Source organism: Ornithodoros turicata, chromosome 1 (genome assembly GCF_037126465.1).
Source record: "Ornithodoros turicata isolate Travis chromosome 1, ASM3712646v1, whole genome shotgun sequence".
Lineage (NCBI taxonomy): Eukaryota > Metazoa > Arthropoda > Arachnida > Ixodida > Argasidae > Ornithodoros > Ornithodoros turicata.
The window spans coordinates 145,604,019-145,630,464 of record NC_088201.1 but is presented as its reverse complement, the minus strand read 5'-3'; positions in this window follow the sequence as shown (position 1 = coordinate 145,630,464).

Below are 26,446 nucleotides of genomic sequence, written 5' to 3'. Positions count from 1 at the left end.
TAGTATATATTATTTCATCTCTGAACCGTATCAATTTTTTTCGGTTGAGTTTCGGTTCGGTTCAGGACATGCAAAAAAAAATGTTCTGGTTCGGTTCTGTTCGGGTTCGACAGAAAATAACGTGTTTTTTTTTCGGTTTTCGGTTTCAGTTTCAGTTCCGATCCCTGGATCTAACGCTGGTATAGGCTCTTGCTGAGAAACTTAAAAAAACCTAAGAATTAAACGTAATTGTTCGTATAGTCAAAGGCTTTGCAAGAAAAGCCGCCGTGTGGCAGGAAGCTGTGCTAGGCAACAGCTGTAACTCCTCATTCCTTTGAGACCTAAGCGTTAGTGCAGTATGGCAACAACATTCAGAAGACTGTCTATTCTTTTTGGAGGAGTCGACACTGGCGACTGTATGAGAGAACCTTATGCCATTCGTTTGATCCTTATCCCGCCTGGTGGATCCATGACTCGATGGGTGATCGCTTAATGGCAGTTTCGTTCACCACAGGGAAAACTGATCAATCCATCGACAGTAAGCAGCTGGAAATGTTTGAGGCTAGGTTTCGCTGATATATCGGAACAAAATACTGTTATTGCAGAAAAAGAGTCTTATGTTCGAAACATTATGACGGGCAAATTATTAAATGCACAAATGCACTATGAGCAACAAATGTTGTCATAAATGCTCATCATCTCAGGGTCTAGGTCAATGTAATATATATCTCTTACTCTTAGCTGTAAAGAAACAGCTCTTAGAAACAACAGTGCGATTGCAATAAGCCGTTTTGAATAACTGAATGCAAACCCTGATTATCGCAAGTATATATCGACGCGCCTCAAAATTCTCATTTGGCTTGTGCCGGCAATACTGCAGTCATTCTATGCAAATAAGCCTTAACTGAGCGCATCAGAAGCAGAGGGTGGACTGCGCTCATTCCACGTTTGGGGGCCACGTGCTTTTTGAGCAATGGAGATGATTCGAATAGGTGCTGATGTGCTAGCCCGATTAATCGCTTAACGGAGCCGCTCGTGTGGCTCAGTGGTTAGCGCGCCGGCCATGTCACGTTGATCTGAGAGGTACCCAGGTTCGAACCGAGGTGCCGGCTGGGGTGTTTTGGGGTTTCCTCAGAGGCTGTCAGACATATGTCGGTGCAGTTCCCTTAGAAGTCTTTGAGATTCCCCATAGCGTTCGTCGTGACGTGGCCCACAACGGCTCTGTTTAGTAAGGACGCTTTCAAGGAGGATTGTCTCCCATTGTGGTGTCCCACTTGTGCACGAAGCTCCGCAATAAATTAATGAATAATGAATTTTAAGACCTAGTGATTAGATGCTCCGTTCGAGAGGGTGTTTCCTAGTCGTGCAAGAACGGCATATATGCTGTCTGACAGCTTTTTGTTATAAAGTAATCTGTAACGATTAAACGCATACGCTGTATATCGATAACTTACGCTATACCGGTTCCTTATAACTTACGCTATACCTTGGTGAGTTGGCGTTGTAAACTGACCCCTGCGATACTATTCACGTTCACCTTTTTGAATTTAAATTGTTGCGACCAGAACAACTGAATGTGATATAACTTGCAGTGCAACCCTGACGCATATCCCGTTGATTGCAAGTATTACTGCGGAAATAATGGCGGTCGCAGGCAGTACGGCTACTACGGAGAAGGTGAACCATGCGCGGTAAGTATGGAGATCTAACCATACTTGAGAGATTACTAAATATGTAGAAAGAAGTGAGAAAACATGCGCACAAGTGTCAGTACAATGGAACTTATGCACCCGGCATCCACCGTCATGGTAGAGCCGACGGAAAATCTACGCAAGTTCCATCAACTCGCGACAAAACACACAAAAAGATACTGGACGCAGGTACCGGTCGCACTTTCAACGTTTTACTACGAAATGACGCGTACGAAAGCGCACATCTTTTTACAGAACGCATGTAAGAGGTCTCGCGGAACCAGTTATACCAAAACTAGCCAAACCCCATTCCACACCTGATTAAATGATCTTGCATAAAAGTCACGGGAGCCGTAGGGGACCTAGCACACAGTTGGTTTCATATTTTTATTTATTTACTTAGTCATTTATTGTTAGGCCCCACGGGCGTGCGGCATTGCATGGGGAAATCAAGGAGGAAAAGGACAGCACTAAACACATTATTGCTGCAAACATATTTTTCTACAGAAGCGATCAGTATGCTAAGCGGGAAGAAATACTAATACGAAATAAATTGGCAAGGGTATCGAACTGGGAAAACATTTATGAAAAATAGAAGGTCACAACAAGTCAAAATGGCGACTAAGACCGTTTTTAAACGATGAGTGACACCTACCCAAGCAGCACGCCAATATTGGTCCAATATTGGACCCATATGGCCTGCCAAGATTGCTAATATTGGTCTGACGTGGGCTGCCAATATGGGACCAATATGGGGAGTGCAACCAGACTCCATATTGGAGCAATATGGCCTGCCTATATTGGCAAGCTCATTTTGCACCACTATTGCCAATATTTCTGCAATAACGCCAATGGGGAGTCCGTGTATTAACATAGCATTATCCGGTTTAACATCCACCACTGATATTGCTTCTCTTTTCTTTTTGCTTTGTCATTTCTGCAGATCTCATTGATCCACGTTGCATACAATTACAAAATCAACACTGCACCGCCCCAAAAACGAAGAAGAGGTGCTACGCCCCTCTTGGTGAAGGACACAGGCAGTCCCACGGAACTGACAATGACAAACACCCCTTAGAAACCTTCATTGGGATCGGAATAGTCTATGAATCAAAAATTTCCAACTCGCTACGAGAGTACAAAGGAATGAAACACTCATGATGGTGAGGGACATACGCCTCAGCAACTGACACTGCCTGCAGTAAATTGAAAGCACCTAGCTTTACAGAATAGCAATCCCTTCCTATCAAACATTGTGTTTTTTACTTGACTTCCGCAATTCGGTTATCATTAGAGGAACCAGCGAGGTTTTAGCCCGTATGAAACGTCCGATACGACTGTCGCGCATGCGCATTAGTCGTCGAACGCGTGATTTCGCTCAAACGACCACGCTCCTCTTAGTCGGTTCGACCGACTGACATTGGCATCGCGAAGCAAGATGGCGGCTGCTCCCAGAAAGTGGAAAGTTGAGTTGTCGAGTTCTGTTACAACGGGATTGCCATGTATTTTGACTGTTTCGAAATATGTGTATCATCTGCGGGAGGTTGTTGGATGTAACGACGTATTCAATTGGGCATTTCACACGCTTCAGCGTCCAATCTTGCCGTGTTGCTTGGGTATTTGTGGGACACGGGTACGTACTATTTTCTGCATTCTCAGTCAATATGAGGTGTACACGGGCAATATGGGCCCCATATTGCCAGGATTTTCCCAATATTGGCTCACACTGGGCAATATGGGGCCCATATTGCCAATGTTTCCCCCATATTGGCCCATAGGGCCCATATTGCCCACTTTGAGTCAATATGGGGAAAATCTTGGCGAACCGGGTCCCATATTGGACCCATATCGCCAATGACCAGCCAATAAGGACCCAATATGGTGTGCTGCTTGGGTAAGTGAGGACGGCGCCCAGAAGAAGAACAGTCTCTGTTCGAAATATCGGCGGCTCTCGTCCTGAGTCAGTTCCCTTCATCAATAATAATTATGTTTGTTTCTGATTGTGGTTTGTTTACGATTATAATTGTGATTATGTTTGTGGTCATCACTACCCGTTTGACGTGTAGATCGGCTGATCGAAATAACACATTGGTGCAATGAAATTCGGGTTTGCGTCCGCGCCGTGCACGTCACGTGCCAACTAGGAGGCCGAATTGTCTTTGTTCACTTAGTCTAACATTTAAGCATCTGCTTCCCATAGAACGGTACGGAATATACGACTGGTACCTTGCACTTAACTAGCCTGTCCTTATGCCGAACTCTGGACCCTTTCGCACCAAAATTCCCCGATACCTAAGCGGGAAGAGAACCAAACTTGTATCTAGGGGTGGGTACCACCCTCAATTCATACTCTTGCGGGACGTTCTTGTGTCTGTTGTGACACCATGTAGAAGTACGCATGTAAAATACCACGATCTTAGACTACGACTTCCCATTTTTCTGATCATGTCGCACTTTAACAGATTTCCAGCTACCATTACTCGTCTTACGTGTACATCAACTCATCGAAACAACACATTGGTGGAATGGAATTCCAGTTCGCGCTGGCAATCCTCCGGCGTGTCAACTGAGAGGCCGAAGTGTCCTTGATTCTTATTTTTTTAGCTCTCTTAGCCTCCCATTGAAGCATCTTGCTGTCTCTCCTACGTATTCCACCAACCTGTCCTTATGCCGAACTGTGCACTCCTTCACATCCGAACTCCCCGATGTAGTCGTGAGAAGAGAACCAAGCTTGTGTCTAACTGACGTTACGACTCTCACCGCGTACTTCTTTGGGACCTTCTTTCAAAAAGTCATCTCGCCAGTTAAAGGGACTATGAAATTTCCCGAACCCCCATACTTTTTTTCGATGGAAACTGTTCTTCCCGCAGAGAAACTAATATGCCACAAATTTTTCCGGACGAAATCGCTCCAATCTGCGAGGAGCGCGCGCTGGAAATGTCTCTTCCGCGTTCCTCCTCTCCCGCGCATATTTCCCTGCCGATGGTGTAACTGTACGGACCGCACTTCGGTTCCCCGTTACGTCACCGGTGTTGCACAATGGCAAGTAATGCCGCGAGCTCGCGCTGTGGCGGCCGCCACTTCCGAAATCTGCCGATCGCGCGAAAGCTGCTGTCATGGAGATTTCCACTCCCGATGAACGCATACGCGGGATCCTAGGGCGCATGCTCCTGGCGGGATTCCTCGGCTCGGCAACACGTCACGATGACGTGTTGCTGAGCCGGCCGTGGTCGCGTCAAGTTACCCGTTGTGTCTCCGCTCGGCAGCTCGCCACGGCGCGGCGCCAGCTGTCCTCCCTTCGCCGCTCCGTTTAAATTCGCTCCCGAGAAATCCGCTCGCGCGACGAAAGTAAAATTTCGGTTCTAGACTCAGAAAAATGTCTTCTTTCGAACGAAACGAAGAAAAAAATTGTTTCATAGTCCCATTAAGGGAAGTATTGCGGACAGCCGTACTCAAGGGCCTGCTTGATTTGAGGCGCCGTGATAATAAGCGAAGAAAGTAGGAAGTACTGTGATAATAAGATAGCAAACAATGGGACTCCCACGCTACTAGTGGGTGATACCCACATTCAGAAACCTACATCTGATCTATTGTCCCTGGGTCCGAAATTCAGTCCGGGTTTGATGGTTTCGGCTGAAGAGATTGTGACCCACAGCCGAAATATGTTCTTCGGTTGTCCATTCCAACGGCAGATCCAAATAGTGGACCACTGTATATACTAGTATACTGGTAGACAGAATAAACAGTGTGAAGATGTCGCAGCGTAAAAAAAGAGAGAAAAAGGAGAGGAGTACAGGGAATACAGCTTAATGCAAGGCACAGAGGGAATGATATCAAATGGTCATTGTCTTCTCCAGGCTGATAAAGTAATATCGTGGTGCTCCACGAAGGCACATTCCAAGATAAGGCCTCAAATGCTATCAAGAACTTCGAAGAATATCGGAATCAAGAATTATCAAGCACACATCAGAAGATCCTTCCTGGCTTGAGCACCCGGGCAGGCAAAATGTCATGAGGCAAATATAGAGGTGCAACAGAAAACACCTTCAAATTTTCGTTACAGCGAAGTTGCCTAAAGAAGGCCTACCCCTATACTTGCCACATGTCCGTGTTTCACTTGAACAGTTTTGAAATTCAAGGCTTGCGTTCGGTGTCCGGATGAAAGTATAACCTGGACATAAAATGTTTGGAAATTGGCCAAGTCATTCAAACAACTTTGTTTTGAGATGGAGAGCGATACTCTACCCCATTGCTGGATGGAATGGGGGGAATAAAATAACGAGCCCCTTCACAATAACGATCGAAGTCCGATGGTGTCCAGAAATGTCAAAAGAGCTTTGAGAGCAGATCGTTGTTGGGCTGGATTAGGCCAGGGACCAAGCAATTTCGATAGGGAGAAAGGGCGAGAGTGCAGCTGACGAAGGGACTCGGAGAGTGCGGTTCGGGAAGGTTGGTAGTGGGGGCAATGAAGATTGTGCTCCAGATCTTCAAGTGCGCCACAGTGGCAGCAGGTGGGAGAGTCAACTTGTCTCAAGCTGTAACGCCACTGAGCGGTAAAGGCCACATCGAGTCGCATTCGGTGGATTAACGCAGCACATTTTGACGAGAGGTGTTTTGTGGCATGCGAAAAGCGAGCGTTGGATCAACTCTGCTCAACATAGAGGGGGGAAGAATGTCGGTTGTCCGTTGGCGGGAAGCCAGGGGTGTCACTAGACGTCGCAGAATGGAATGGGCGGTCTCCTCTCAGCAGAACAATACTGGTCCGTTTCCGATACGAGAGTGCTGCTTCTGCGGCGCTGTTGTCATGCTCATTCCCCACAGCACCACAATAGGCTGGAACCCACTGGAGAACTAGCCTGTGGCCTGCTGCGTAGACAGTGTGATAAGCCATTAACACATCTGTGACGAGGGGGCGGATGGGCCTCGTATGCCGGAATTTTCAATAGCTTGAAATGGCAGATTTGGAGTCTGTGAAGACCCATTCCCGCGGGGTAAAATCAGCGATGTGTTGTAGAAAGAAAAGGATGGCATAGAGTTCCGCAGCTGTTCAGGAGGTTGGATGTGAAAGGCGTCGTCCTTGCACAACGGCTTCGGATGGTATGACGAATGCTGAGGCGGACTTGTCGTTTCGGGATGCGCCATCTGTATATGCTGCCGTAAACGTAGAAAACTTCTTGTCTACCACAGCATGAAAGTGGGCTCGGAGGACTTGAGGGGGGACCTCATCTCGTCTTTCCAGAGGGTTCGGAAGGCTTACAAAAGTCGGCGGTACCGGCAGATACCAGGAGGCTTCCGTCGGGATAATGTCCTTAGCTATGAAGCCAGTGAGAGTCTGGCGTGTCCTCTGCGCTACTCGATAGAAGTCGCTTTCAGGGCGGTATCGAATTTTCGAATCGAAGGCTTCGAGCAAACAGGGACCGAAGTGTATTTAATGATGTTGTTGATATCCGGTGCAGAATAGGAAGGCTGTAAATGACAGTCGCCCTCACCAACGCCGCGTGAACTGCGCCATGAGCCAGAAATATGTTGAATTGCGGGGAGCCATGCTGCACTTTAGTTTCAAGGTGTTTAATGTGGCGAGCCCAGCGCAAGCCCGACTCGACGACCACGCCAAGGAAGCGGTGGAAGCGTACCGGCTCAAGGTTCTTGGCACCACCCCAAAGAGGGAAATTGGTCATATCTTTGCGCGTGAAAGGAAGCTCGACGCACATTTCGGTGAAAGGTCCATCCCAAGGTGCGTGAGGTACGTAAATACATTATTTAAAGCGAGCTGCAGGCGGCGCTGTATGGCTGGGCGTGATTTTCCTACTGTCCAAAGGGCGACGTCATCTGCATACACAGAAAACGACACTCTGCGAGGAATTACTGATTATAGGCCGGCCATCACCACATTAAAGGGTGTCGGACTGAGAACACTTCCTTGGGGGACTCCTTGATGAACAGGATGCTGAGGGCTTTGGCCTTGGGACGTACGGAACGACGTTTTTCGTTTGCGTCATCGTCACCAAAGATTCAGCGATTGCTAAAATGAGCAATCAAAGCCACATTGATCTACATGGCCATATTGTCACGTGTTATTAGAACCCTCTGTGTTCAGCGCTCAGTTTTCAAGACTCAAGAATTTGATACGGCCCTTCACAATCCACTTTGTCCAATCTAATAAGGGCAAAGGGTGTAATCTAAAGGGGCAAAAATGGAGGGGCGGTGTGGCAATAACAGCTCCCCAGAGAACGCATAGTTTGAGGTAGTTCACTCAACACGTGGTAGAATTGAAATGTACTTGACAGGTCCCATACAAATGCGTGAACCAAGCGTCACCCTTTAAGCGTGAACCAAGCTGTCATTGACTTCTACTTGTTTTCCGCCTGACGCCCAGTTGTGGGTAGTCTGAGATAACTCAAGCAACGTTTGGTTTAAAAAAATCGTACATTTGGAATCGTGAAATTTTCGTGCGAAAGGGTGCAGAGCTAGGCTGCAAGAGTGAACTGCAAGGTAGCAGTCGTGTATTCCATACTGGTCTTCTGCGGGAAGAAGTACGTAGGGGAAACAGGCAGATGCTTAAATGTGAGGCTAAGAGAATAAATAAGTTTCGGCATCAGTTCGCACGCCACGCGGAGGATTGCCGGTGCGGACCGGAATTCCATTCCATTAATGTGGGTGACCAGCAGATCTACACTTAGGACTGGCCCTGTGTTCGACGTTGGACAGGTAGTGGAGAACATAAACATGAAAATATTAAGCAATATCTGTTGGCTCGCCTCCGTCTACTTGATTATTAAGAAACATCATTTAATGCATTATGAATGTGGCTTAGCGAACCGGTTTTCCGGTAGTCGTTTTCCACGACCTAAGACCTCCTTGGCCAGGACAGGCTTAGAAAAGCGTTTCATTAGCAGCGTTCAATTAACAAATACACCAGTGCCACTAGTCCTACTGTACATAACTAACGGTTGTTGTGTCTTTACACTTTGCATCCTACAAAAGATCTCCACAGTTGGCAGTGACTACAGACCGATAACTGGGACATGTTCACAAGATGCAGAAACTGGAGGAATGAAATGTGACACGGAACGCAAACCTACGGAATGCCGTGCCTAAAATGGAAGAAACAATAATTGTTTTGCAAGCAATAAAAGGCGAAATCATCTCCTTGCTTGTTTGTCATGACTAGAGTGCGGATTTTCATGCAAATGCATATTTTTTTCCTTGATATGGTCCTGAACCTGGGCAACGAAAAACGATGTTTGGCCCTTGTTTCGGGCCGATCGTGACGATTTTTTTGTTGGATATAAATGCATATATCGTACGTTCGTGCATATTTCGCAGATAAGTGCATATTCCCGGTTTAAATGCATGAATAGTGCATATTTCGGCGAAATTGCGGTCTGTCAGTCAGGCCAGCCGGAGTAAGATCTAATACAACGTTAGTATTAAAAACAATTTTTTGCTGTAAAATGTTTTTTGCTGTTTTCCCCACCCAGTTTCCTCCAATGAATACACTACACTTTCGACGCGTACAAATGCTGAGTAAGACGTTTTCTGGATTCTTCGTTGCCATGCGGGCCGCCTTGCTCGACAGGCGCCAGAGTGTCTGTCGCTGCGCGTTCTCGTAGTCTGACTGCCGTTTACAACAAGTAAAGACGTGCGCTGTTCGCATATCAGCCAGGATTGCTGTATGATGCCAAAAACAAAGCCTTCCACTGCTGCTCAGCTCAGAACATGGGTAACGGACATGCCAGACTTCTCCACAGACGGACAGATCATATTTTGCAAGGTTTGCAATAAAAATGTAAGCTCTTTCATACACTCGTGGTCCTCTACACGGTAAAGGGTTAATAGTTGGGTAAAGTTATTTCCATAAGTTCCTTTTTCAAGTCAGCTTTAAACTTCCTGCTGCGGAATGTTTCCTGGAGCCGCCGTAAAATGTTGATGGCATACTATGACAGAGGCTCGATCCGTTTTGACGAAAGGCGAACGTAGAAAGAAATAGTGGTTTAACGCGTGTATTGGGAGGAGCGTACCATGAGCCGATGCTTCTGTATGTTGTTTCTCCTTAATGTAGACATATAATAAAAAGACGGTAACGGACTTTACCTCTTATTTGACTAGGTTCCTGCAAAAAAGAAGTTCCAGCTGGATCAGCACACGAAGATGACTTACCATGTATCGCAAAAAGCGAAGGAAGTCGCCAACCTCTATGTCCAACCTCTTCTCTCTAGCTCGTTGAGTGCTGCCCCAGATTTAGACGAAATGTATAAGGAGTTGTGTGAAACACTTGTTGCCGCAAACATCCCATGGCGCAAGCTTGACCATGCCAGACTACGAAGGTTCTTGGAAAAATACACCGGTAAGAAGTCGCGTAATGAATTGACACTTCGCAAGAATTATCTGCCGCTGCTGTACGAGGACACACTGAACGCAATACGGGACGACATTGGTGACGGTCTCATATGGGCAGCCGCGGATGAACGACAGACGCCTGTGGCCAGTACGTGGAAAACCTAATTGTTGGACGGCTGGATGTAAACCCTGGGTCGAAACCTTACCTTCTCTCCTGCCGCAACCTTGAGAAAGCAAACCACGCTACAGTGGCCAGATTTGTAAACGACTCGCTGAGGCTGCTATGGCCACAAGGAAACGAAGAAGGTCTATGGATACCGTACACAGACGCCGCGCATATATGATTAAAGCAGCAGAAGCGCTGAAAGTGTTTTATACGGACCTCCTGCACGTTACGTGCCTTGCTCATGGACTAAACCGTGTCGCGGAAGAAGTGCGAAACTCTTACCCACTGGTGAATGACGTGATATCTGCCGTCACAAACGTATTCCTGAAAGCACCAGCACGAAGGGCAATATATAAGGAACAACTGCCCGATGCCCCTTTGCCACCGGAGCTCATAGTTATTCGTTGGGGACTTGGTTGGAAGCAGCCAAATTTTATGGTACCCATTTAGACGGCATAGCACGTGTAGTGAACATGTTCGATCCGGGTGAAAGCGCCGCTGTGGCGGCAGCGCAGACAATACTCAAGGACCAAAAGCTGGCTATGGACGTCCAGGTAGTGACAACGTACTTCGTGTTTCTTGCTCAATCCATTCGAAGGTTGGAGACTCGGGACTTGGCGCTGACTGAATCGCTTGGTGTATTTCAGAGCGCACGCGAAGAACTTGCGCGGGTTCCCACTCCAGTTGGTAAGAAAATAAAAAAGGAAAATGGACAGCGTTCTGGACAAGAACACGGGTTTCAAGATCTTAAGCAAAGTGGGCGATGTGCTGCTCTCCATGCTCGAATCCAGCTTACCAGACTGTATACTACCAACCCTTCTGCCGCGTTTGAATTACGCGGCGCTGACCACATGCGACGTGGAGAGATCGTTTTCGAACTACAAGGCAATCCTGAGTGACAGACGACAGAGGTTCACCCTCGAGAACATTGAGTGCTACATCGTCGCGAACAGTTTCCTTAACACTAGCGCGACATGATCTGGTATCATTCCAGAATGTGAGCCTCGAGCGCCACCCAGCTTGCTCGCCCCATCGCCGATCACCTAACCATGTGAATCAACTCTAGTCTGTCGGTTGTGTATGAGTACCAGTCAGTCAGTGGGGGCTGTTGTACCTGTTGGCTGTGCTTCTCTCTTTGTTACATTTTCTCTTTGTATTGTTACGTGAATGCCCCGCAAGAATGGCGGCGCTATTTTGCATATGTCTGTGTTTTTATAGCTTTTTCTAGGCCTGAATGCTCGGAACAAGCTTTTTGTAGTGCTTTCATGCGGGGGTTCCCAAAAATAAACTGCATACATTCAAAATTTTGGGTGCATATTTCGACTTTTATAGTGCATATTTTGATGTCTTTTAATGCATACTTGCATGCATATTTCGGGAGTTTTTAGTGCATATTAATCCGTATCACACCACCACTTCCACCTTATCTGTGTGCCACATATTGTATCTACACATAAGGAATGTGTGCGAGAAAGCAACTGAAACAGAGAATTGCATTGCTTCTTTACTGCACAAGCCTGCCCTGTCTGTTTTAGGAATTCTAATAATGCTAATTTTCATGTCAGGGTATGTCCAGGGGCTTTCTGGGGCTCTGCTCGATCTCTGTGGACGATGCCTGTTCATGAGCCCCCGAACAGAATGAAGAGACTACACAATGGGGCTCATCGCAAGCATTACAGTGAATGAGTCCGTACAACGCTAACAGCTCTGCAAAGCATTAAATGCCAGTCGACAGCAGAAGGGCTTCAGTGAACGTGTACAAACAGTCTCGTACGTAGTCTTTAAGAACAGTCTCTGTTCGAAATATCGGCGGCTCCTGTCCTGAGGCAGCTCCCCTCAACTGCACCTGTATTCTGTCCATCTTGCATTGTACATGTTTACCTGTTGCGACGGATTATGGGGGGGGGGGAGTCAGATAGTTTTATGATCTCTGTGTATTCAATAAAATGATGGTCTATTCAATGTTACGTATAAAATTACAGTATCTGTGGAATGTGTGGAAATGTGCATTGATTCAAGAAGTAACTCGCCTCCTTAAACAGCATGCAGATCCAGATGTAATACTGGTGTAGATGACATATGGAAGCAACTGATCTTCATTTCTTTTCTTTATTTTTTTGTGTGGTTGATTCATGTGATGGCTCATGGCTGCACTGCACTAGTAGACCAGCCGAAATAAGGTGCAAGATATCCCTGATAATTACACTTGCACGGTGTCCTTGTACTGTGCAGTGTATTTTTGTTTTCGTTTATTTTTCCTTCCTTTCTTTTTCTGTTGAACTCTCATAAGCCACGTATGCCCTCATGTAAGTATATTGTTCTTGTATCTGGTGCTTGCTCTCTCGACAGCGTAAAATTTCGGCAAATACGTTCATCGCGAATCTACACTAAGGTTGTCATTCAAGCCCAGTTCTCACGTACGTACCTGCAGTGTGTATACGATAAAATGGCATTGCCAAACACAACTCCTTCACCCGGTATAATGCCAAGAAATGTGATTACTGCTCCTGTAACGTCAAACGCCAGGTATTCGAGAGTGAGAAAGATATGCGCAAGTGATGCAGCAGTGGTGAGCCGTAACTATAAGAGAGTGAAGTCTTCAATTAAGCAATGAATTGACTTACTTTATCAAAGACACCTACAATGCGAATAAAAATATCTATCGTATTAGGCGTACCACAGTTCCGTTGACGATATACGTGACGTTCACTGTGTTCTTAGCCAGTTTGCCGCTGGCCGGAACGCGACAGCATAATTGCACGAATTCTAACTGCACAAATGGTATCAACAGCGTGTTTTGGCATTGGCAGATCATCCCAAATATAAAAAAATCGATGCGATCAAGAAGCCTACATTGATCGAGCAGACGCTCCCTGCCACCATCGCTTGTTTACATTCCCGTATGTTCCGTAGAGAGGGAGGGATGTCTTGAAGAACACTGATATCACTTACGTCGGCGATATAGACCGCGTGAACAGCTGCCGTCATAAAAATGGCGGCCCCCATGCCTGTTTCGAAATGGTTAATTTACGATTATTTAAAATAGGGGGCTGTTTTGTGGAAATGAAGGGTGGTTTCAGATACAGTTCGATATGGGCTTCCAGAATATTGTTACAGTTTCAAGAAGTCATGGTATCTTCGGAGCTGACCTTTAACGACATATTTCTCTGGTTACAAAGCCAAGAGATGGACGTATTTTGCCAGCGTAAACTATGCGGTGCTTCTTCCGCAACGTGGTAGCCCATGTTTACTTAGTTTAAGTACATCGCATCAGCTCGGTGGGTCTTAACGTCCGGTCGACATCACATCTTTAGAAGTCTTCAACTTTACGAGGCCTTATGCGCAAAACTGCGCGTTTTACTATGAGATTATTGGATAAAAATAATTACCGTGATCGAAAGACATCCAAAACATCGCACAGAAACAATAACTACATTGTTTACAAACGGTTTGGTCGCCGATCACCGGCGCCACCATCTTTAAGGTCACTTGTACCTTGACGTTTGTTGTGACGTGCGACCAGGAAATGTCCAGGATGCATTGCGTTCGCCCAGCGCGTCTTCGTTTACGGAGCAATACATTGGATGCCACCCACGTGGCAAATTCGACCGACGGAGCGGCTCCGTTCGGGCATCTTTCTCTTCTTACACCGTGGGCGAAGTGGTTCTTATCACTCAAGACAAGTGTTGCCAACCTACCAAGGCGAGGAATGACACAACGAACGGAGCATCGCCAACACGGATACGCCAAGGTTCCAAAAGTTTAAGAGAGTCTACATGGCACAAAATAATGCGGCAGCCGGCTAACTTCTTTGCTCGGAAGCGAGCTCGGAAGGGAGCAGTTCCTCAACGCTATTTGCGAAACATATACTGCGCTGTGCCGCCGGCAGCGTCTGGCTATCTGCGCAGGCATGGGGTGACATCGTGAATTATTCTAGTAGTTGCCGTGGTACATGAAGCATCCCAGCATCCCGTTCTTTTTTTGTTTTTTTTTCGTCTTATAAATATATCTCCCCACCCCACCCCCTTGAAGGTTACTCACTGATGCTCCCATGTTTTTTGTACTGGCGTGTTGGTGTGCATGAATACCGAAATCTCAAAGCAAGAAGGACTGCCCGCCGCTCCTTCTCCTGTACCACCATAATCTGGTCCTGTTTCAGGTCTCCTTGGTGCGCCGAAACACCCAACAAAAACTTGTAATGTTTCATCACAGGAGGCGGTACTCTACCCCGTTGCTAGTAGTAATTTATAATGATGATTATCACAATGAGGACCGAAGTCGTGAGTTTTCCAAAAGGGTTACTTCTGCCTCGTTGGGCACCAAACTACCCACTACGAGCAGGATGACCGACTTTTTCCCTAACATTAATCCGAAAATTTCAGCGACGATAAAAATGCTGGCGTTTGATGTGTGCAGTGAACTAGCGTTTCAGACGTTACCATTGCTTTGGGTATGAGGTAAAACACACGGCGAGAAGAACACACGACAGACTTGGTGCAGGAATGGACAGGTGAAGAGTGTGTCGCGTGTTCTTCTCGTCCTGTGTGTATCTCAAACTCAGGGCAATGTTAACGTCATCATGAAACACCAACTAGCCTGCCTCCTTCTGTTATGTTTAGCGTTTCAGCGTTTGAAAAAAATTGCCCAATAAAAACGAATGGTGAAAGCTGCGAATGTAACACAATTATTATTTTTTAATCAGTACTCGGAGCGTCTCCAAAGCCACAGGGAAGAAAAAGGAAGGGCCAAATAGGTCTCACGTTCAGTTCAACAGGGACGTCCATAGCATTTGAGAGAATTCCTATAAGTGAGCTCATTGCCAGGAACAGAGCGTCGAACCGAACCGGAACCGAAACCGAAATTAACCGTTATTTTTAGCTGGAACTGAACCAGAACGGAACCGTAATTACTATCACCACCTTGGAGCTGAACCGGAACCGAACCGTTCTAAAAACTTCGGTTAACGGTTCGGGATACCGGTTCGGTTCAGGTTGGTGTGTGCTGCCTGTTATTTATCTCATCGTCTGGTGGCGAAATCCGTTTCGTGTGACTACTCGAGATCCATCGGTCCATTCGGTAGCGCGGGACACACAAGGCCAACGGCGAAGGAAGTGTGCTCTCGCAAGCACTTATAGAAGAAACATGTTTTGTCATTCGTACCTTCGATAGTTTGCAGCTGCAGTGCATTGTAACAACATCATGCGGAACTTTAAAAACGTAGCCAAAGAACCACTATGTTCAATAAGGCTGCACTGCACTGCTGCTGCAGGTGTGCCGCAACTAACCTGTCACAGCAGTTCAGTCCTTCCATTTGCAACTTCGAAGTGCCCCGGCGCCGACAGCGGCTGTTGCGGCGTAGCGTACTTCTATAGTTTTGAGTTTAGAGGTGTAGACGCTGGCCGAAGTTGTGACAGTCTGCAGAACGCAGGCGCACAGAAGGCGGCAGGAAGCATACGGAGGTGAACGCAAGTTTTGGTGAGTGAAGTTCCTCCAACTATTGATATGTTAGTGCATCAACCTAGTGACGCTCAAGAAGCAAGTCGTCAGACTTCGATGGGGCGTGTAAATTAAATTCTGCAATTGTGGCTTGTTTATTTGCCATATGAAGATGGTACATAAAAAATACGTTCCACTTCTAGACGACGTGTTACCGTTATAATCTAGGCATATCGTTATTTTTTTGCAATTTAAATTATATCCTGTGGGGGGGCTGACGTGGGCGTTCGAGTGGTCTGCCTGCCTAGATTGGTGGCACGTTGCTCGGGGAAGGGATGAAGGGGGTCCTGTTGGTCGAAAAACTGAAATAAATGAATAAAATCGTAACTAAGAAATCTTGTATTTTTTTTAGTGGGTACATATTATTGTGTAGCATATTACAACCTCGAACCGGTTTACAGCCTCTACACCGGTTAATCGAACCGATATATGTGAACTCCGGAGCTGAACCCGAACCGAACCTTTATGGCCGAACCCGAACCCGAAACAACCCGAAACGAACTTGAACGAACCGAAGAACTCGAACGTCCAGAGGTTCTGGCCCAGAGTTCCTACTGTTATAAGTAGAGGTGTGCACCGCCGTCGCCGAGCACAAGGGTTGGCGCGTCTGTCAAAAACGGTGACAAATCGCGTCTCCTGCGTTCATGTTCGTGCATTTGTGTCCATGATCGTGTTAGTGCTGTGTTGTATGGGCGTTCCCAGGATTTTTCCAAAGTGGGAGGGGCAAAGTGCTTCGTGAAGGGGGGACAAAACATGCAAGCCTCTCATCTCCTTTCCTGGAGGCGGACGTTGCGCGCTCGACAGTCAAAGTTTTCGAAGAGCCTGTCAGAAATTTTCAAGTAACGCTTCATTCAAAGAGCAAGGTAGCTATGCGTGGTGGCGAACTCCGGAAAGGTGTGTCGAAGGAAAACGGAGACGCGTTAAGGACGATTACGTTTGTAATGAATGTCTGCGTCTTTGCAAGGAGGCAGGCACTTCAAACCCGTTTGAAGGACATGCTCGTTTACTTAAAAATTAAACTTTCAAAGTAACGTTGTTGTAGCGTGTGCCGCATCATAATTCGTGCTCACAGGGAAAACTGGTGTTAACCTTCATTTTCTGTCATTCATCATACAGTTGCGTCATCACGGAGTATGCTGCCACTGTAAGTACTTCAAACATGCAGAGGCACCTGTTTCACGCATACAAGCTTAGAGGTGGCGATCCTAAAATGAAGACATATCCTTCTCTATGCAGCGCCGCTGACGCCGCGAAGCATCAAGTGACCTGCGCTGCAGGCAAAAAGGGCCTCGGCACTCACCTCTAGCTAATGTACTACAGCAGTACTGTTCCTACTGCCATCGTCTTTTCAGGTGTTCCTTCCGAGCTGTCACTGACAATGGTGGCGATGTTGATGTACGTAAACGCCATGGATCCGCAGAAGGCGTTCTATGTGCTTCCCCTGGGATTCCGCGTGGATTTCGGACCACTGCCGTTGCATAAACCCCTACGTATAATAAAATTACTGTTCCAAGATACCTTTCGAGAGATCGATGAGACCGATGTGAGACATGGCCGAAAGGATGACACGTCTGGAAGACTGAAACAAAATGAGTTGTATTACATAAGCTACCAAAATATGCTATTCTGCAGAAAGGCAGCTCGATATGAACTTCATATTGGAGAATCACATTTGGTTGCTTATTTCTCAAGACAGCATCGCTTATATATGGGCGAATGTGTGTTTTGTTTGGGTTACTGGTGGTGGGTAGGGGTTACCTGGGAGAACTAGTATCCCCCTGCATCAGTGTCTGAATTGAAGGCGATGTGGTCTGTTTTTCTTTTTCCCCACCCCGTCTCGATATTACTGGATGTAAAATCATTTCTGCTATATCGAACATTGGTTTACATCAGCATGTGTGTACATGACAGGCTAAATGCGAGAAATTCACATTTTTATTTTTCCATGTTTTTTATTCATGAAGAAGACAACCACAGAAAAAGTTGTCTCGTTTCATATGCGTGCCTGCTCAGAGCGCATCCTTCTGCTGTGAGACTTGCAAGCATGTGGGAGATTGAACAATGAGCGCATGAAGCAATATTTGTGATACAAAAAAGGAGGCTGTGCTGGCAAGGTTTAGCAACATGTAAGGGGGGGGATATGTTTAATGCATGTATGGGTTTAGTGGAAAACCTTGCCTCATTCAAGCTATCATAAACAAGAAAAATAAAAGCACATAAGAGAAGCAAAGCAAAGTGTACCGTAAATCATCTAAGGTACAGAGTGGATCACATGACATCAGTTACTCTTAGATATTTTGTGATACAAGAGAGGCATATCGCGTTGAGGTTGTCTATCTGCGTGGCACCTGTCGGCGATACTTTGCACATAATCCTACCTTTGCTAACGCCAGTAAGTGTAAAGTAATGGTGACGGATGTAACGCAGTTTGTTGTTGATCACCAGCTGCGCTTCTTCTTGTGATTTCTCCAACTTGGACATGACAGCCCTTCTGAGAGTTCCTGTGTCATATGTCAGTTCAAAGGCCCTAATCCAGCGCTTCTTCACCATCGTGTCTTCTAACATGAAACACAGAGACCGATCTTGAAGAACTCGGTTCCGCGCAGCCAGAGTCTGTATGCGGCGTTTTCGTGAACGCAGATTACCCGGAGGAAGTTCGAATTCCGTGATGGCGTAGTTGCGAGTCATGTGTTGCTCGAGCTCATGTATCGAATCCTGGCTTAATAGGTAACAAACGTCAATGGAACTTAAAGACTTGCTTTTGCTGATCACTTGCGCAAAAGAATGAACTACGTCGTCAAGTGGTATTTCCAGGCATAAACTAGACAACGTCGTGTTCGCTTCCAAAGCCCGGGCCAGAAATTCCAGCGGTTCATGCAGATGTGGATACGTTCCTCCACCTATCAATAGGGTAAGACCCCGAATGCCGTTTTTGCGTTGAAGGCACCCAGCCAGATGCTGCAGTAAGCTGGAAGACGGTTTGCACAAAATGAGGCGCATTTCCTCCACCGCCGTCCCGTCTTGTTGTAGGAATGTGCAAAACCTGTATGCTGGAAAATCAATGTCTCTATCACACTCCAGCGTAATTTTCTTCACGTGCTGCGGATGCGTGAGGAGGGCCTGGCCTGTCACCATTGAATCAGTATCCCATTCAAATGCAATTCTCCCTGGGGTGTTGCTGAGAGCTAATTCGACCAAACCCATTGACGACATGCTGCCGCTCGACAAATATTCATCGAAGCTCACCCTTATGCCGGATTCATTTCCGCGCAAGGCTTCCGAGATACGCCTTGATCCGTCGTGTGTGACGTGACATCTTTCCATGATCAGTTCCTGAAGAGCCCTTGCCAGCCGTAGTCCACGTGCTAATGCTATGCACCCGTCTGTCCCGAGAAGGTTCTTGCTTATGTCCAGTGTGCGTATTACCGTATTCGTGACCATGAGACGGGCGAGTGCAGAAGCCTCTTCTGGCCCGAATCCCACATTTCGCAATACGAGGACCGCGACGCTGCAGTTGTGACAAAGCGTGTCAGCAAGAGTTGCCACTCCCTTGTCACGGAGCGCATTTTCTACGCCATAGTTGTAGTCATCGTCAAAGTCAGAGAGTCGCCTGTAGTTCCCAGACAGGTTTAAGTAGGTGATCGTCGTGTTTGATACCAAAAGATCACAAAGCTGTCTGCACCGATCAGCGGTGCATCCGCGAAGTGTGAGAGAGCTCACGTTCCATATTTGAACCCTGATGACTGGCTGCATAGCACAGAGGGTAGCAATGTACGATATCGTAACTTCTCGACAGAATTCCGTGAGAAGAAGCGTTTTAAGTGAGGGTTTTTTGGCCAATTCGCAGCCCAGCTGAACAGCAGCGTCGTTTCGTATAGAGGCTTCTTCGATCTGAAACACCTCGAGCGATGTTGATAGATGCACCATCTCAAGTATCATACTTGCTGACGTCCCAGTTTCCATGAGTGGCTCAGCCAACCACATCATAGGGGAGTTCATGGTATACGAGCCCAAGAAAGACGAATGTCTACGGGCTTCATATGTGGTGCCGAGGATGAACCCACGCACATCTGATCGTGATTCCAATGATGCTAGGATACGCTTCAGAATGTCGACCTCTATCCTACGGAAGTTAAAATATTTTATGCTCCTGTGTTCACTTATAAGGTGTGTGCTCATCTCCAGAAATGCAGCCTCTCGCATTGTGACAGGATCGATATCAGTTGATGAGAGAGTGAGCACTCCAGGATCAGTCTCACTGAGGGAGAAGCCGCTGCACCAAAGGACCTTGTTCCAAGCGAGGAGGTTGTTGAGCAATATGCACTCTTTGTTTGTTCGATGGTTGCAACATTTCCACGAATGTAATTTATTCCAAAGCGTGACCAAGTCTCCCAATAGCAGTCCAGAAGCTCTGGGTATCATCTCTGGCTGCTGCATTTCTTCCATGATGTTGACGTTGTTATGGGACGTGACCTGTAATGTTCACTGAAAAGAGAAATGAGAAAACAAAAAGAATTTGACAGAGAAGTTGCAACAAAGACTACTGAGTATAACTTAATTAAATAGATACACGTCGTGCGCCGATACACACGACAGTGCATATGAAACATGTGCGTTATGCGAGTACAGGGGTTCATGCAGAGATCAGGGCATTTGCCCTCATGTCGTTTGGACAGTGGGGTAGCAATAGACGACCCTTTGTTTACAAACATGTGACGTCACGATAAGACCAGTTCGAGGTTACATTTTGCTGTGGTGGGCAAAAAGCGGAAAAACGCGTCCGCTGATAGGCCGAAAAGGCTGATGAGACAATGAAAAATGGCTAGGAAGCAAGCGAGCTAGTGAAGATGATGCATAATGTAAAACCCCGAGACTAGGGAACACGAAGGGACAGACACGCAAAACACAGACACACGTGGTTCTGAGTTTGCGCTCAGGTCAACTTTTTATTTTCCGAGCGTGCATAAAGGATTTCAACTGCATACTTAATGGTTCACACCGGCCGTACTTTGAGAGAGGACACATAATACAGTTGGGGGACGTGTTTATTCCAGCATTTATCACGATGACGGAGTAGTATAACTGGTGTATAACTAATCTATGGAAGTGTGTGTAAATGTCAAATATTGGGCACTGTAATGGCCTCCTTTCGTCCCCATATGGGGTAGGCGTAGAGGGTGTGTGATATTACTCATATTAAATGCAGATGCCACAGACTTGAAAATATTCAGGAGATGCTATCCTATGCTTTCAATCAAATGCTGAAAATTGTGCTTTCCCTGTAAGAACACCGTGAAGGTAGACAAGCACCAGCCTACGGGATACCAAGGCAAGCCTCGCGTCAATGCTTTCAAAAATGGAGTGACTCAATAAAGTACACTTGTTCACATGTGATTTTGCGTTCCTGCCCCTTAATACTTCACAGCAAATTGAAATAAATTTGAGGTCACGGCAACCCGCAACAACATAGTACGTGCTGGGGGGGTTTAGAGCGCACTAAAACTCACAATAATTCGTGGCTTTACGTCGCGAGGGAACTGTGTCAAGGTACGATTGCGAATAGCCGTTTCCTTTTCTCAGATGAAACTGCATAAGTCAAAGTTACGCTCACACCTACCAAACAAACACTTCAACGCAGTCCTTAAGATTACAGTTGTGCGATCACTCTCACACGATGTTGACGCAAGTGTTAAAAACAAGACGTGCCAATATTTCTCATGATACAGCAAATACAAATGATTGCCGACCCTGTGATTGAGCAACGCTAGGTTTCCCAAATATATACGATTTATGTCATTTGTTGTATGACCTATATCGGAAACAGGCTACCCGAAAGCCGTGGTATGCGGCCCGCGTAGTTCCTCCATGACTCAATGCGGCCCGCGGGCACGAATGAGTTCGGCACCCCTAGTATAGTCCCATAGTATCTATATACAAAGACGTAGATCAATTTACCCTTGTTCTTGACATTCAACCCAACTGTTGGAAACAAAGCAACACGGATAAAAGAGTCACAACCAACGCGAACGCGCCGCCAAGAAGATGCCAGCGTCTGAACGCTTCAAGAGAGGATATCCACATGCGCACGAAAGAGTGATGAGGCTGTCGGAGAGTCGGCTCCGCTCAGAAAATGAGCTCCTCGCCACTATTGGCTACGGATGGAGGAGTGCGTCGCGCCGTTCTGTTTTGACGAAGCTTTTACATTTCTTTCGTATTTTAGAACGTGGCATAACCATGACATAAATGTTTTCAAAATTCATATTTCTGTGACGATAAGGTTCCTGTCGTTGATTCATGTAATGCTTCAGGTTCTGAAGAAATTGCGCATTCAAAACAGGTCGTGAAACCGCCAAGGTAACATTCACTATCACGAGGAGAAAGGGTGAGACAATATAATTCCATGCGGTGTCTCTCACTGTGACGCCTGTTGCACCGCAGACAATTATATTGGGGGAGCTCAATACCCGCCTTCGTTACAGTTCGTACATATCTGCCATACTGACCAAGCATGGTGGTGATGATAACATGGTGTCGAAAATAACACTTGAGAGAATTGCTCTTGCATCTCCAAGGGTGAAAGATAATGACCGTATATATTGTGTTGTCCTTATCGATATCAAAGATCGAAAAAGTACAAAATGCACTTTTACTTCCACGCGTAAATTGCAAAAACACCAAACGCAAAACGCCGAAAACGCGTCAAAATAATTCTTCTGCGATCGTCGACTTTCAAAGGATCTACGAAACAACTTTTTTTTTTTTTGTTCCATAAAAGAGATATTTCTGAACGCGCAACTGAAGCTTTACGTTTCTGAAGCGAACGTTTAGGGAAATAATTCTGGTGTACGGGTACCAGCAACCCTCTGTGATATCTTATCAGTTTGTACGCGGTCTTGTTAACTGTTTCGCGCCTTCATGGCTTGGCTATAAAATGCAGCTGCGGGTTTGTTTTTGCGCAGTCTGCAGCCGGGTGTACCAGGAGCAGGTTCTCCTCGTGTCGTACCTGCAATAAACAAGTTCGTTCCACATTTCGGAGTACGTTGTTCCTCACCGAAAGACACTACATCTGGCGACGCTAGGGTGGGATTTCACTGAGAATGACCGGCGCAGACGAAGCAACCGACGGAAAGGAAGAAGCGGGGAACGACAACGCGAACCCGACGACACAGTGCAGGATGACTACGATAGGGCAAGTAGCACATTTTTTGAAGCTACATCGGATTGGATATCCTACGAAGAACGTTTGCTTTCGTTCCTGAAAGTTAACAAAATTGAAGATGGCAGTAAAGTGGATGCGTTTCTTAGCATCATTAGACCCAAAACGTATTCGCTCCTAAAAACCTTACTGGCTCCGAATAAACCGTCTAACAAGACTCTTGAAGTTCTGATGACTACTTTGCGGGACCATTCATCGCCGAAACCATCACTGATAGCAGAAAGGGCGAAATTCCATAGTGCGTCCAGGGAGAGTCTCAGACGATTGTGCAGTTTATCGCTGAATTGAAGACTTGCCCAGGATTGCAAGTTTGGGGCAAACGTGGAGGAAGTTTTGAGGGACAGATTTGTGTGCGGATTGCGAAGACTTGATATTCAAAAATGTCTGTTCGCCGAAGATGAGTCTTTAACATTTAAGAAAGCAGTGGAAAAAGCACTGTCTCTTGAAATGGTGCATGGGGTATGAGAATCCTGGTCCCAGCGGAACTGCGTAGTAGACTGCTTGAAGAGCTACACTCTGGACACCCAGGAATCGTTCGGATGAAGGAGATCGCCAGAGGTTATACCTGGTGGCCAGGTATCGACTTCGACTTGGAGCGCATGGTGAAGGAGTGTGACGACTGCCAGGACCAGCATCCCTTACCAGCAAAAGCTCCGCTGCATCCGTGGGTGTGGCCGTCGGAACCTTGGGAACGCGTCCACCTGGACTATGCCGGACCGTTCCAGAACAAGAATTTTTTGGTAGCAGTTGACGCCCATTCTAAATGGCCGGACGTGTTTGTACTTGGATCAACAAGTGATCAAATGACCGTTCAGTGTGTGCGTGAACTATTTGCTCGTTGGGGAATAGCGAGAACAATTGTTACGGACAATGGGCCACAATTTTGTTCAGAATCTGTCCAGGTGTTCCTAAAGCAGAATGGTGTCCGGCTTGTGACGTCAGCACCTTACCACCCGTCAACAAACGGGTTGGCAGAACGGTTTGTGAGGACCTTGAAAGAGGGTCAAAGAAAGGATCGTAGCCAGTCGCTGGAGGTGAGGCTAGCCAACCTACTTTTATCCTGTAGGAACACTCCTCATGCTACAACTTCTCAATCACCTGCATCTTTAATGCTTGGAACGACGTTAAAAACGAGACTCGATCTCATTAGGCCTTCTCTTAAATGTGTCGTAACTTAGAAGCAACAAACGCAAATTTTAAAGCGAAACCATCACGAACGGATGTTTCAGGTTGGTGATTCGTTGCGAGTAAGGAACTACCGGAGTGGGAAGAAATGGGTTCATGGCTTTATTATCAATAGGACTGGGCCTGTGTCATACAAAGTGAAAGTGATCACACAGCATGGGACTTTTGTGTGGAGAAGACACGTGGACAAGCTTGTCGCGGCTCAAACTCGAACAGAATCTTCGACAGATCTACATGAACAAGAATCGTCGCATCTCATGCCCGCCATCTCGATTGGCCCATGTTCCGAGACACCGGTGACCGAGAAGCCGCCAACTCCAGTACAAGCAAGAAGATATCCACTTCGTGAGCGTCGACCCCCTCAACGTTATGAATCCACATGAACTGGGTTCTAGTATTTAAATGTGCATGAAAGTTTGCATGCGGGTTTTTGAAATATTTGATACATTATTCGCGCAAAATTATTTTTTTTCTTAGGGTGGTGGTAGTGTGATATCTTATCAGTTTGTACGCGGCCTTGTTAACTGTTTCGCGCCTTCATGGCTTGACTATAAAATGCAGCTGCGGGTTTGTTTTTGCGCAGTCTGCGGCCGGGTGTACTAGGAGCAGGTTCTGCTCGTGTCGTACCTGCAATAAACAAGTTCGTTCCACATTTCGGAGTACGTTGTTCCTCACCGGAAGACACTACACCCTCTATTTTCCGTAAATATTTTTTTAAGGTAGGAGGGAGGGAGATTTCATATTTTTTTTTGCAACGGGACTTTCACCATATAGCGGGTTCGGGGGGATCCACTGCACTCCCGATGTGGTGAGAGAGTATGCGAGTTAACATTAATGGTAAGTGTCCCAGAAAAGCCTACCCCTCCCATTCACAAGAAGTGAACGGAGAGGGTGATGCCATTCTGAACGGCGGTTCAAGGAGCGTACATGGATACGTTCAACAGGAACGTTTTTTTACGCGTACTCCTCAGGGGAGGGGGGGGGGGGAGGTGTCAATGAGAGAGTTGCTGGTTTGTTCAAGATGCTCAAAAAGAGTAATTAGGTTACTGAGTGGAGCTCTAATCGTCGAAACTTGAAGACTGAGTACAATACCGATAAGCCTGCGGAAGTCGATAGACACCCGGTGTGTATGGCTATGTACAGTGCTGGACAAAAGTTTACGGAACACGCTCCGGCGCATTCCTTCCCCAGAGTGACACGCTACCCACGAGTGGTACCGTACGTAGAGTATCGCCTGCGGCGATGAACCTCCCCACTCTCCAAAGCCAAAATAAAGTAGTTGTTGTTGTACCGTACGGACTTACAAACAGCTGACTGGGTTAGGCATATGTCTGCAAGTCCGTACGGTCCCGTTCGCTGCTAGCGGTCACTCGGAGGAAAGAATGCGCGGAGCGTGTTCCATAAATGTTTGTCCAGCATTCTACATATGCTGCTGTATGTGTTCCCAGAGCAATTTAGAGGACACCTGTGAGCCACCAGTATGTGCCTCCTTCTGCCATGTGTGCTTTGTAGGGTGTGACGGCCTCGTCGGCCTATAGCCGTGGCTCCCAAGACAATCCGTCTAAATAAAAAAAAAAATAAAAAGTGCGCTTCATGAGCGAACGATTTTCTATTTCTGGGTAAAAGAACTGCGTTTGAAGTTATAGCCTGTCGCTAGAAGTATGCAGGGCGCGAGGATTAATGCATTCTCTCTGCAGCTACTCCTTTGTTCTCAGAGTGATGAAATGTACTCCGACATTATACAGAAGTAGGCTTAACCTCGGACACAGCATTACGACAACAATTATTGGTGGGGATATATGACATGACCCCTGGAGAATATTGCCATTTTGGACTAATCTATTCTGTCAAAGACGCTCTCCGTCAAAGAACCAATTCACCGACGCATGTTCAGGTTTCGGTCAATATTCACGGCCTTCCTTTCTCAAAGAACTCAAAATTGGAGATGTGGCAAATTCAGTGTCTGGTAAACAACGAAACGTCCGCTGCTTTCCTTATTGGAGCATATTGCGGGCACTCAAAGCCGTCTTTGCAGAATGATTTTCTCAAGCCGTTTGTCGAGAAAATGTGTGAGCTTCTTCGTGAAATCGTAATCGTAATGATACAGTTGTTACCGTAACCTTTCATTCGCTTATGTGTGATGCACCTTCTCGTGCCTATGTCCTTTGCACAAGTGGACACATGGGGTACTCGTTTTGCCCGAGTTTCACAGACCGAGGTCGTCACGAAATGAACCGAAGTGCTTCTCCACAATATCGGTATCTTTGAGAACTGATGACAGTTTTAGTAGGCAGTTAGACTCGGACCATCCTGTGATGGTCCGAGTCTTACCGAACCGAACCTTAGCGAACCTTATATTAAGTGAGTTGCCCA